The sequence below is a fragment of the Acromyrmex echinatior genome, chromosome 9 (assembly GCF_024713525.1).
Source record: "Acromyrmex echinatior isolate Ae372 chromosome 9, ASM2471352v2, whole genome shotgun sequence".
Lineage (NCBI taxonomy): Eukaryota > Metazoa > Arthropoda > Insecta > Hymenoptera > Formicidae > Acromyrmex > Acromyrmex echinatior.
The window spans coordinates 1,900,465-1,911,919 of NC_141860.1; positions in this window are offsets into that span (position 1 = coordinate 1,900,465).

Here is an 11,455-nt window from a genome sequence, read left to right on the forward strand (position 1 = left end):
TTAACTGACGCCTTCTCCTCCATGTCTCGATCTGAGCATCTAAGTTTATGAGAAATGGCAGAAAGAGAGAGAGAGAGAGGGGGGGCGGAGTTGACGTTAAAGATATTTTAAAAGAGTTCTACAAGTGGGTGAAGGAGTGAGAGAAGACAGCTTTTCCGTTGTTAATAGAGAGTAGAGTCTCTACTCGAGGAGGCACGCGGATGGCCGTGACAGGAGAGGAGTAGAGCGCCTACCCCTGAATGAATGAGGAGGTGGCCTGGGGTAGGCGCTTGGCTTCGGGCGTCTACTCCTCTCCTGTCACGGCCATTCGCGTGCCTCCTCGAGTAGAGACTCTACTCTCTATTAACAACGGAAAAGCTGTCTTCTCTCACTCCTTCACCCACTTGTAGAACTCTCTTAAAATATCTTTAATGTCAACTCCGCCCCCTCTCTCTCTCTCTCTGAATGAATGAGGGGGTGGAACGATCCTAACAATGAGTGAGGCCGCATCAATGCTGAAGGAGGAAGGAGAGCCAGGCTCCCGAAGGCAAGCGCCCAGACCTGGTAATTAAGGAGGTGCCCTGGAACAGCCCTGAGTGAAGGCCAAGAAAGAGAAATGAAGGGCATCCTGTAGAGAGCGAAAGGTTCTACACCGAGAGGTTCTTTATGTTAGATATGTGCCGGGTCGCAAACTGTTCGAAAGAGGGTTTCGCATTCGGCAGCACGACAAGTGTTCTTTTCGCAATAGGATAGGACATCTACATAAATATTGACTAGATAATCAGATGTGATAATAACGTTATTGTTTATTGTTACATGAGAGAACGCAAGATCCCTCCGGAGCCTGAAGGACAGAATCGATTTATCGATGGAGATTACAAGTATAGAGAAATCTACAAGTAATGAGAAATTTATAAGTATAAACTAATTTATAAATATAGAGAAATTTACAGCCAATGAGAAATTTATAATTATCACATCCGCGGTGTCGCGGATAATTCTAAGTTGTCGCCGTCGGAATTTAGCCGCACGCTTACCGAGGCCGAAAATTTACAAGTGTCGTGTCGTATTTACCGTGCTGTTGAGGAAATAATCTAACTAATATTCAAAGAGCGAATGAATCAAAATGAGCTGACAGCTAAGAATAAGTGAATGAGACTAAGCGAGTGAACAGAATGAAATGAACGTGATCTTCGCAGCGTCGGTTTATATACTCCAAAGAGGTGACGTCTCGCGGGAAGAGAGGTAATTTTCGAACATAATTCTAGAATTTTCTACAGATTTTCGTTTGCCAATTATTCGCTAAATTTTAACGCTATTGCTATTCCATAGATATGAGGTGAATCCCCGTGTTTGACTTTGTCGTTTGATGTCCTTATAACAATTGAAATGCGCTTGCACTGTCTGTTGTAGAGCTTGTTATTTTTATATATGCGTTTCACACATCTACTCGATAAATTGAATTGCTCGTGAGACTTCAAGCATTCCATGCTTAATTCTGATAATTGGTGATTATACTTAATATGAGACGTCATTAGCCGTTTTGTGTTTTCGCTCGGTCTTAATGATTAGTGTGTGGAAATTCTGCGTGTATTTTATGGAGTATTCTATGGCGCAATTAATCTTATAATAACCAGTTGCCTTAATTATTATTATTTGATGGTTAAAGAGAGGAGGACCTCCTTCCTTATTGTGTTGTGTTTTTCAAAATAGATGTGATTTCTTTAAACAGCTTATTTAAAAGAGTTGTAATAGCAAGAATGATAATAGTGGTTCGCGTGATTGGTACGTGATCCCGTAGTGAAGAGATCGTGCTTGCGGCTTGCGGCTCGATCAGCTATGCCAGTATAAGCCGGTATATGTGGTTCCTAGCTATAATATGTGCTCCAAAGTGATAGCCAGTTTGTCAGCTTGTTTTTAACAGCTGTTACAGCACGCTTAGCGCTTTTTTATTTTCTTTTTAAAAAAATATGTTTGTACAGATAAATATATACTTATACCTCTTGGTTAACCTGCAGCATCGCTGCAAGTTCATTATATAATATAGTTATTATTGTAAATGCACACTTTCCAAAATCCAAAAATTCAAAAATTTAATTCCCATGAGAAACACGAGGTCGTAAGAAGAGATTAAAGAAAATGGCGACTAGAGAATCTTAAAAGGAGAGAATAACAAACTGACTGCATCACGTGATCCGTCTACTTTGATCCTCTGATTGGACGCGGTCATCAAAGCTCTAAAAGAGAAGCTCTGGAAGTGGAAGAGATTGGAGAAGGAAGTGGAGAGAGTTGGAGAAAACTAATTATGTGATCCTGATTAGATGCTGTCATTCGTGATGCAATTTGCCACTCTCTCATGGGACGGTATTCAAAGTCTTATTTTAATCGTCTTAAGCCAGTTCTATATTAGTTGCAAGCTGATCCCAAGTTTGTTGCAACAGCTAATATGAAACATTGATTTCCAAATCTAAGCTTCAGATTGACTGTCGCAACGAACTTGCGATCAGCTTACAACTAATGTAGAACCGGCTTTAAGTAATGTATTATCAATATAACAGAGACAAAAGTACAAGGCTTCGGTAAAAATGAACGTCTCAGTCAAAATTGTACGAGATGGCGTCGCACTCGAAAGATTCTGTCACTGCATTTTTAATTGTTGCAATTCTTCGCAGCACAATTAAACATATCGAACAATCATCGAACAGCTATCCGTCTGTAAACAACTATCGAATCGCCATCGAACAGCTATCGAACTAATATCGAATGGCTATCGGTCCATCATAAACAACTATCAGTCCATTATCAACAACTAACAGTTATCAAAATAGGGCGATTCTAACTCATGAGGCTAGAGGGGGGCGCGGGGCGCAGGGAATACTCGTAGGTGCAGGAGAAGGAAGGGGAAAGGCGCGGAAAGGTCCTGGCGCTATCGCTGTTTATATAAACATAGGACCCCGATCAATGAATTACATAAATATGGCGTTTCGCTATGCGTTCCATATTTTTTTCGTCACACGTCGCCGTCGCCCTCTCCAAAAATGCATTGGTAATAAAGGCTTACATACACTTACCGCATATATTGTACTTACAATCTCTCTTCCTCTTATGTTTTGTCATCTTTCCCGCCGCGTTGTTGCTCCCGTTGTATGTTCTTATCGCACGCAAATATATTTTATACGTTTAAATAAAATTTAATGATTTAAATAGAGAGAAAACTTAATATGGTTATGACCGTCTGTCGCAGTACCGTTGAGCGTGAAGGTGCTGGCGCGTAATGTAATAGCGGTACGATAATAAGAAAGAAATAAATAATGTCATATACCCAGATATATAATTTAAATATGCGTTTACTTTTTATATATAACGTAATTTTATAATATATAGTTCTTATAATATTTATAAGCAGGATTAATTTAATTTAATTTATTTTAATTAATTTCAAATTTTAAGCACCTGCTTCCGATTAGCAATAAAATATACATTTACTTTTCACACTGTTTACAATATTATCTAAAGCATAAACTAAAGTATTAACTCACACTCTTATGTTTGACTTTTTTATTATAAATTTTGCGCAAAAAATCTACAACATCACATTTATCGATGATACAATTTTCACCTAAAAGTGTTACAAAATATTTAAATTTTTCATTGACGATATGAGTATACAGCTCAAAGTGTACGTTCTTGGCACAATGTTTGAGTTCGAACATGAAGAGCACGGTTGACAACTTCATATACAGACATATTTCACGCAGTATTAATTTGACCACATTCGCATCACGCATTTTTACAATTTCTATCACTAGATCTTGGATTAGACCGATAATGATGAAGGTGTGATTGATTGCACGAACCGCTCAATATCCGTGCGTCTTTCGATGAAAGCCTGCCACATTTCACGAGGCAAGATTATGTTGTTACCTTGGTTGTTGCTAATTGCACAAAAGACACAGATCCCATGACGATTCCGACATCCATTTATAAGCCATAGGAGTCAGTGTAAATCTTCTTCCTAATATACGATGCGTATAACGGGTTTATTACAAGAAGATGCTCTACAGAAAAAGCGTAATATATATATATATATATAGGGTAGCATGAATATACGGTCCCACTCGTCCCGAGCAGAACTAAACTGAGTAGAAAAGTCCTCTACTATTTTGCAATGCTTGCAATAATTAACGAAATATTAACGTTTAAAGATAGCCGAATACGCACGGCGCGCGGACCTCTAACGGAGCGGCGCGTCTGCTAGGCCATTCCCGCTCCTCGCGGCCCGCGCGCCGAGCGCTCGGTGACCGTACCTTCGACAATAGTAGGGCGGACGCACGTATTCGGCGCGTCTATCTTTAAACGTTAATATCTTGTTAATTATTGCGAGCATTGCAAAATAGAAGGGGACTTTTCTACTTAGTTTAGTCCGCTACTTGAGACGAGTGGGGCCGTATATTCATGTCACTCTGCATACTACATGGGCTGAAAAGTTCCGGGATTTTTCAATAGGTGGTGCCACTAGAAAATGAATATGAATGATTCATTTCAAGAGATTCATCTGTCACTAGTTTATGTATGAAGTTTCATGACATTTCGTTCATTCGTTTACAAGCTACAGTCGTTTAAGTGGCGTTACTTTCACCTTCGTAAAAAAAATGGAAAAACAGGAATATCGCATCTTCATCAAACATTGGTTTTTGATGGGAAAAACTTCTGAACAATCATTGAAATGGTTGTAGAAATGTTATCCCACATCTGCTCCTTCGAGCACAACAGTTTATCGGTGGTTTAGTGAATTTAAAATGGGTCGTACAAGCACCGAAGACGCACCTCGCTCTGGAAGGCCAAAAGAAGCTACGAATGCGGAAATCGCAAAGCAAGTGCATCGAATCGTTTTGAGTGATCGTAAAGTGAAGTTGCGCGAGTTAACTGAGGCCGTGGGCATCTCAAAAGAACGGGCGGGATACATTTTGCACGATGTTTTGGAGATGAAAAAGCTATCGGCACGATAGGTGCTGCGTTTGCTGACCATCGACCAAAAACAGCAGCGCGTTGATGATTCAACGGTCAGTTTGGCGTTGTTGCAGTGTAATCGAGCGGACTTTTTTCAACGTTTTGTGACGATGGATGAAACGTGGGTCCATTACCATACGCCTGAGTCCAATAGGCAGTCTGCAGAGTGGCTGAAAAGCCACGAAAGCCGACCAAAGCGGCCAAAAGACCAACGCTCGGCTGGGAAGCTTATGGTCTACGTTTTTTGGGATGCGCATGGCATAATCTTCATCGATTACCTGCAGGGGAGGAACAATTACGGGAGAGTATTATGCAGCGTTATTGGACAAACTGAACGACGAAATAAAGAAAAATACGGCCCCATATGGCGAAGAAAAAAGTTCTGTACCATCACGATAACGCACCGTCACACATGTCCTTGAAAGCGATGGTCAAATTGGACCAATTACGATTCGAATTGGTTGCTCACACGTATTCTCCAGACTTGGCCCCCAGCAACTATTATCTGTTGTCAAACAAGCGATGGCTCCAGGGAAAGAGATTTACATCGAATGAGGAAGTCATCGCGGAAACCGAGGCGTATTTCGAAGGCTTGGACGTTTCGTACTACAGAAAGGGCATCGAAATGTTGGAAAATCGCTATACCAAGTGTATCGCCCTCGAAGGCAACTATGTTGAGGAATAAATATAACTTTGCACAAAAAATGCTTGTTTTCATTAAAAATCCCGGGACTTTTCAGCCCATGTAGTATATATATAAAATAGAGAAAAAAGAAAAATAGATAAACAAACTGTAGAGAAAAAGTATAAACAAAATTTAAAAAATAAAAACTTATATACTGTTTATAAAACTCTTCATCTTTAATAAGAATATAAAATCTCATGGAATCGTACATGCGTTGCAGTAGCGGTCCGTCTGAACGATTGATGCAGTAACATTGCCAAAGCTCTTTCTAAGTTTCGTCCTCTTCATCACATTTCTTCAGGAATGCATATGGAATTGTTCAACCAACACATGCAAGGGATCAAAGTAAAAAATGCAAGCGCTGATATATGACAACTTTTAGTGTAATAAAAGATTTTTTAAGGACATTCGACGTATTAATATGATATATTTCGCAATGATATCATGAATGTAGTTTTGATACATTGCGACGTTGCCAAATAGTATGCATAATGATATAAAATTTAAAGATCGAGATGCACTGTGACGTTGCCAAACAGTGCGCATAATGATATATGTCCCACCTATACTCGCCATAGTATTTGTGCTCTCTTTTCTATTCACCATGGTTCTATATTTATTATAGTAAAACAGTTCCAACAATTTAAAAAAAAAAGAAGGGTAATATATGATTTCATTCTTAAAGGATTGAGCTGTACATGTTTCAAAATAAACTTTTCATTACTTCTTCCATTGTTTCGTAAAAAATATTTCCAAAGTTGTTTATGATTTTTAGACTCTTAAAATGGAATTACCTTTTAATTGTTAAATTTATTAGGTGTTGGAATTAATTCGTAGCGTTTTACAAGTGATGGGAAGTACTTTCATTAATGTATTTTTTAATGCTCATGTGAAATAAATAACATTCTTTCATTAAAAACGCTACGAATTAATTCCAACACCTAATAATTTTATTGCAATATTGATTGGGAAATGTTAACAATTTATTTACATTTTCCAACCAATAAATATTCTACTAACACGCACACACGCGCACGCACGCGCGCACGCACACATGCACGCGCACACGCACGCACACAGGCGCACGCTTGATATTTATTAATAAATTGATTTTTTAATTTCAATAAACTTTATTTTTTATTATAATAATAATGATAATGTTGCGTTATATTGGGGTCACCACTGCTATCAGTGATGGCAGTGGTGTCCCGACCATTATTCTCTTCGCGGCTTCCTTCATGGTCACATCCACGGCCTCTTTTGTGGCCTTTTCCGCGGCCTCCTCCACTGCTTCTTCCGCGGTCTTCTCCGCGGCCATCTCTGCTACCTCTTGTAGCTCCTCCCTATCTCCAGTAGGGCACTATTCCTCTTTGTGCATATACTGATGTACGGGAGCAGCCGTGTCCTCGTCTGTTTCAAACTAAGAATTAAATTTATAGATAATTTTTTAAATGTTTATATATATTTTATATATATTGATGTTCCAAACTTTTTGATGCACCGCTTATGAACAGATGGAGCGAACTAAACTGCATCGGAAAGTTCTCTACTATTTTGCAATTTTTGCAATTTTTTTTAATTATCTAATAATAAAATTATCTAATAAACTCTCTGAAATCAACGCATAAAACAACTTTAAGGTATCTTTTGGAATTCTTTAAGAAACATCTTTAAGTTATTTCGTAAAAAAACTCTGAAAGATATCTACAAGTTTATTTATGAATCAATATACCCCTATATATGTTTTGGATTATCTTTAGAAATTAATATCTTGTTAATTATTATGAAAAGTAATAGACGACTTGGTGACTCAGTTTAGTCCGATTTATCTGCCCATAAATATGTAAAAAAATTTGGAACACTCTATAATATATTATACATATTATATACAGTGGTTTTCATTTTTATTGGCTCAAGTAAATAATATCTTAAAAAATATTGGGTATGGGAATAAGTTTCCGCCCATTGCAGAAAGATGTCGTTAGTAGCATTGCTCGTGTGTTTGATAGAACGGCAAGACATGTTTTTGAAAGGTGTGTGTCCAAACTTTTGAGCCCAATAGATGGCATTCATTCGAAGCGTAAGAAAGAGTAACTTTTTTTGCGTTGAAGATGTCGGAATTTATTCCAAAAAAGCAACATTTGCGGGAAGTTTTATTCTATTATTTTATTTTAAAGAAAAGTGCTGCAGAAACGCATCGTTTGCTCGTAGATATTTACGGTGAGCATACTCCATTGAAAACTAGTTGTAAAGAATGGTTTCGGCGATTCAACAGTGGTGATTTTGACATGCGTGACAAAGAACGCAAAGGTGCACCGAAAAAATTTGAAGATGCAGAATTGCAAGCATTACTCGAAGAAGATTCGTGTTTATCGCTCGATACGTTGGCAAAAGAGTTAAATGTTGATAGATCCACTGTTGGAAAACGTCTACATGCAATGGGAATGGTGCAAAAAGAAGGAAATTGGGTGCCATACAAATTGAAAGAGAGAGACATGGAAAGACGTTTGGTCATCTGTGAGATGCTTCGTCAATGACAACAAAGGAAGGGTTTTCTACATCGTATCGTAACTAGCAATGAAAAATGGATCTACTACGATAACCCTAAACGCTTAAAGGCATGGGTGATGCCAGATGAACCAGGTCCATCAACGCCAAAACGAAATATCCATGCTTCGAAGATTATGTTGTGCATCTGGTGGGATCAAAGAGGTATTATGAGCTGCTCAAACCATCCGAAACTATCACTGGCGATCGTTATCTGCTACAACTGATACGTTTAAACCAAGCTTTGAAAGAAAAACGATCGGAATGGGACAATAGGCACAACAAGCTGATTCTGTTACATGACAACGCTAGGCCAACGTTGCAAAACCGGTCAAGAAATATTTGGAAGGAGTAAAGTGGGAAATTCTGCCCCACCCGCTGTATTCACCGGACATTGCCCCTTCAGATTTCCATTTGTTCCGATCCATACAGTCGGCCCTTTCTGGAGAACGATTCAATTCTTATGAAGGTATCAAAAAATGGCTTGATGAATGGATCGCTTCAAAAGAACCAGATTTTTTCATTCGAGTAATCCGTTTATTACTGGAAAGGTGGGAGAAAGTTGTCGCTTCCGAAAGAGCATACTTTGAATAAACTCACTTATATAGATTTGTTTAAATAAACACATCTTTTTCATTTAAAAAAGGCGGAAACTTATTCCCATACCCAATATATAAGATACGAAATAATGTTTCAGATAGAGTTTCTAGATGGAAGCGCTAAAAAAGATATGAAACCTCTATTTTTTTAAATAAAATTATGATTCTTTTTACATAATATGATTTTTCTAATAATTCTAATAATTCTAATAACGTAAGTTTCACGACTCAGATAAGTCGTCTTTGTGCTTGGACTCTTAATTGGTATAAAGAAAACACATACCTTGTTTATAGCAAAAAGTTATGCGTTTTACAACATGTAACTATATATTTTTTTAAAAGTAACATTCTCTTTCCTTTATATCAATTGATTCATTTCATTATTTTGTGCATTGAAGTATTAAGATATGTTGAAAAATTAAAATAGTTTATAAGATATTTTATATTTGATGTGCAAATGTGTGCCACACACATAAGGTATAAAACATTTTATATTCATCTTGTACGTGTATAATATACTCGTACATATAAGAAATAATACCTATTCTTGACTACTCCCACATCTGCTGCTGCTCCTGCTGCTGTGGTTGTTGCAGCTCCTGCTGTTGCTGCGGTTGCTGCAGCTGCTGCTGCTGCGATTGCTGCAGCTGCTGTTCTTGCAAGTAGTATGCTATTGCTGTATTTGCTGAGATTGCAATTGCAATCTCGATTCCAGCTGTTACAATTGCAGCATCATCTGTGGCAGCGATGCACGTTACAGTCTTTTTTTCCTAATAAAATAGATAAATATTATACGCATGAAATGCATGATGTATCGTTGTATTCTTTTTATACACACGCACGCACGCACGCACGCACGCACGCACGCACGCACGCACGCACGCACGCACGCACGCACGCACGCACGCACACACACACACACACACACACACACACACACACACACACACACACATATATAGGATTGCCAAGTCTAATATCAATATTTCCAGGACATGCCTGATTGTTGAAAAAGAGATTTTTATAAATTATTTGAGTTAAGCCTCTTGTATTAATGTGCCCACATAAATACCGATAATTTTTTATGACATTTTAAGTAAAATAATTTTTTTTTTAAATAGAAAGACAAGTCGAAAACTATAGGATCATATTATTTAAAAAAATTTTTATAATTATTTACAAAAAAATCTTTTAAGAAAACTCGGTGATGTCACAACGTACAAAGTGAATATGAATAATTGTCTATAAATCTTAAATGTAAGTGCCGACGGTTGCGATCGTAAAAAGTAAGTTGAAAATGTGAGATGAAATCTAAAATTTCGTTAAAATTATATATTTCTGATAATTTACGGGAATTCCCAACCATCTAGCAATCCTAATTATAGTATACCAATTTTCATTTATATTAATATTTATAATAAATATAAACAGTACAGACTTATTATTAGAGATACATGAGATCTTAAAATTATCGGAAACTGGATATCGAATATCTGAGAAGGCAATTTCTTCGAGTCGGATACTCTACATTTTCCGGATATCCGACCGGATACCGAGAAAGTGTTTTTTAAAAAAAAAGGCTATAGAGAAAAAAATTGTAATTTTACAATAATGTATAAGATATTATAGCATCATGAATATGCAATATGTATACTTGTTTCTAGAACATTTGTATAAGAAAAAATCAACAATTTAATGATATCTAACTTCAACCGGATACATTCTCGGATACTAATGATATCCGGTCATAGTAAAAAAGTGTCGGATAATATCGAATACCGGATATTTTCTATTTATTATCAAAGTAATTTCGATATTCAATATTCGCTAACATTGAAATAATAAATTGTTTGCACTAATCTTCTATCGCGTCGTCGTCTTCTTTCGTTTACTCCGTGCAGCTCCTTCATGCGGTATATGCATGTATATGTGAGTCGCGTTCGCAAACTAATAAATAAGCATCCAGGTTTTGCCGCAACGATGCGCTATATATTATTGTTGATTTTTGCTCGCATGATCGCAAGTATCTCTACATCATTTTCAATATTAACTATAATATTGAAGGTAAGGTGGAATTTCACACAATATACATATATATGTACAATATACGCACAAATATACATTGTATATTTAAATATTTAATTATATATTTAATTATATATTTAATTATATATTTAGTTTATATATTAGGTGTACAACTTTGCTTCCGCCGTTTTCCTATAAATGGCTTTAGCGGTAAGTGGTGGTCGAAATAAATAGATCATAAACGTCATACAATAAACTTGGGCATCTGTCAATATAACCCCATAGAAACATTAGTCGATTTGTTTCTGCATCATAAAGTTATTCTCAATTGAAAATGTCAGTTTACGAGCCAAATTCTCATCATTTGCGGGAGGTTTTAATTTTCTGCTTCAATATGATGAAATCTGCGGCTGAGACTCATCAATTGCTCTCAAATACTTATGGTGAGACCGCTATTAATGAAAGAACGTGTCGTGAGTGGTTTCAACGCCTTAAGAACAGTGATTTTGACCGACATAGTGTCGAAGACCGGCATAGTGGTGGAAGAAAGAAGGTTTTCGAAGATGCAGAATTGGAGGCATTACTTGATCAAGACTCGTGTCAAAATCAA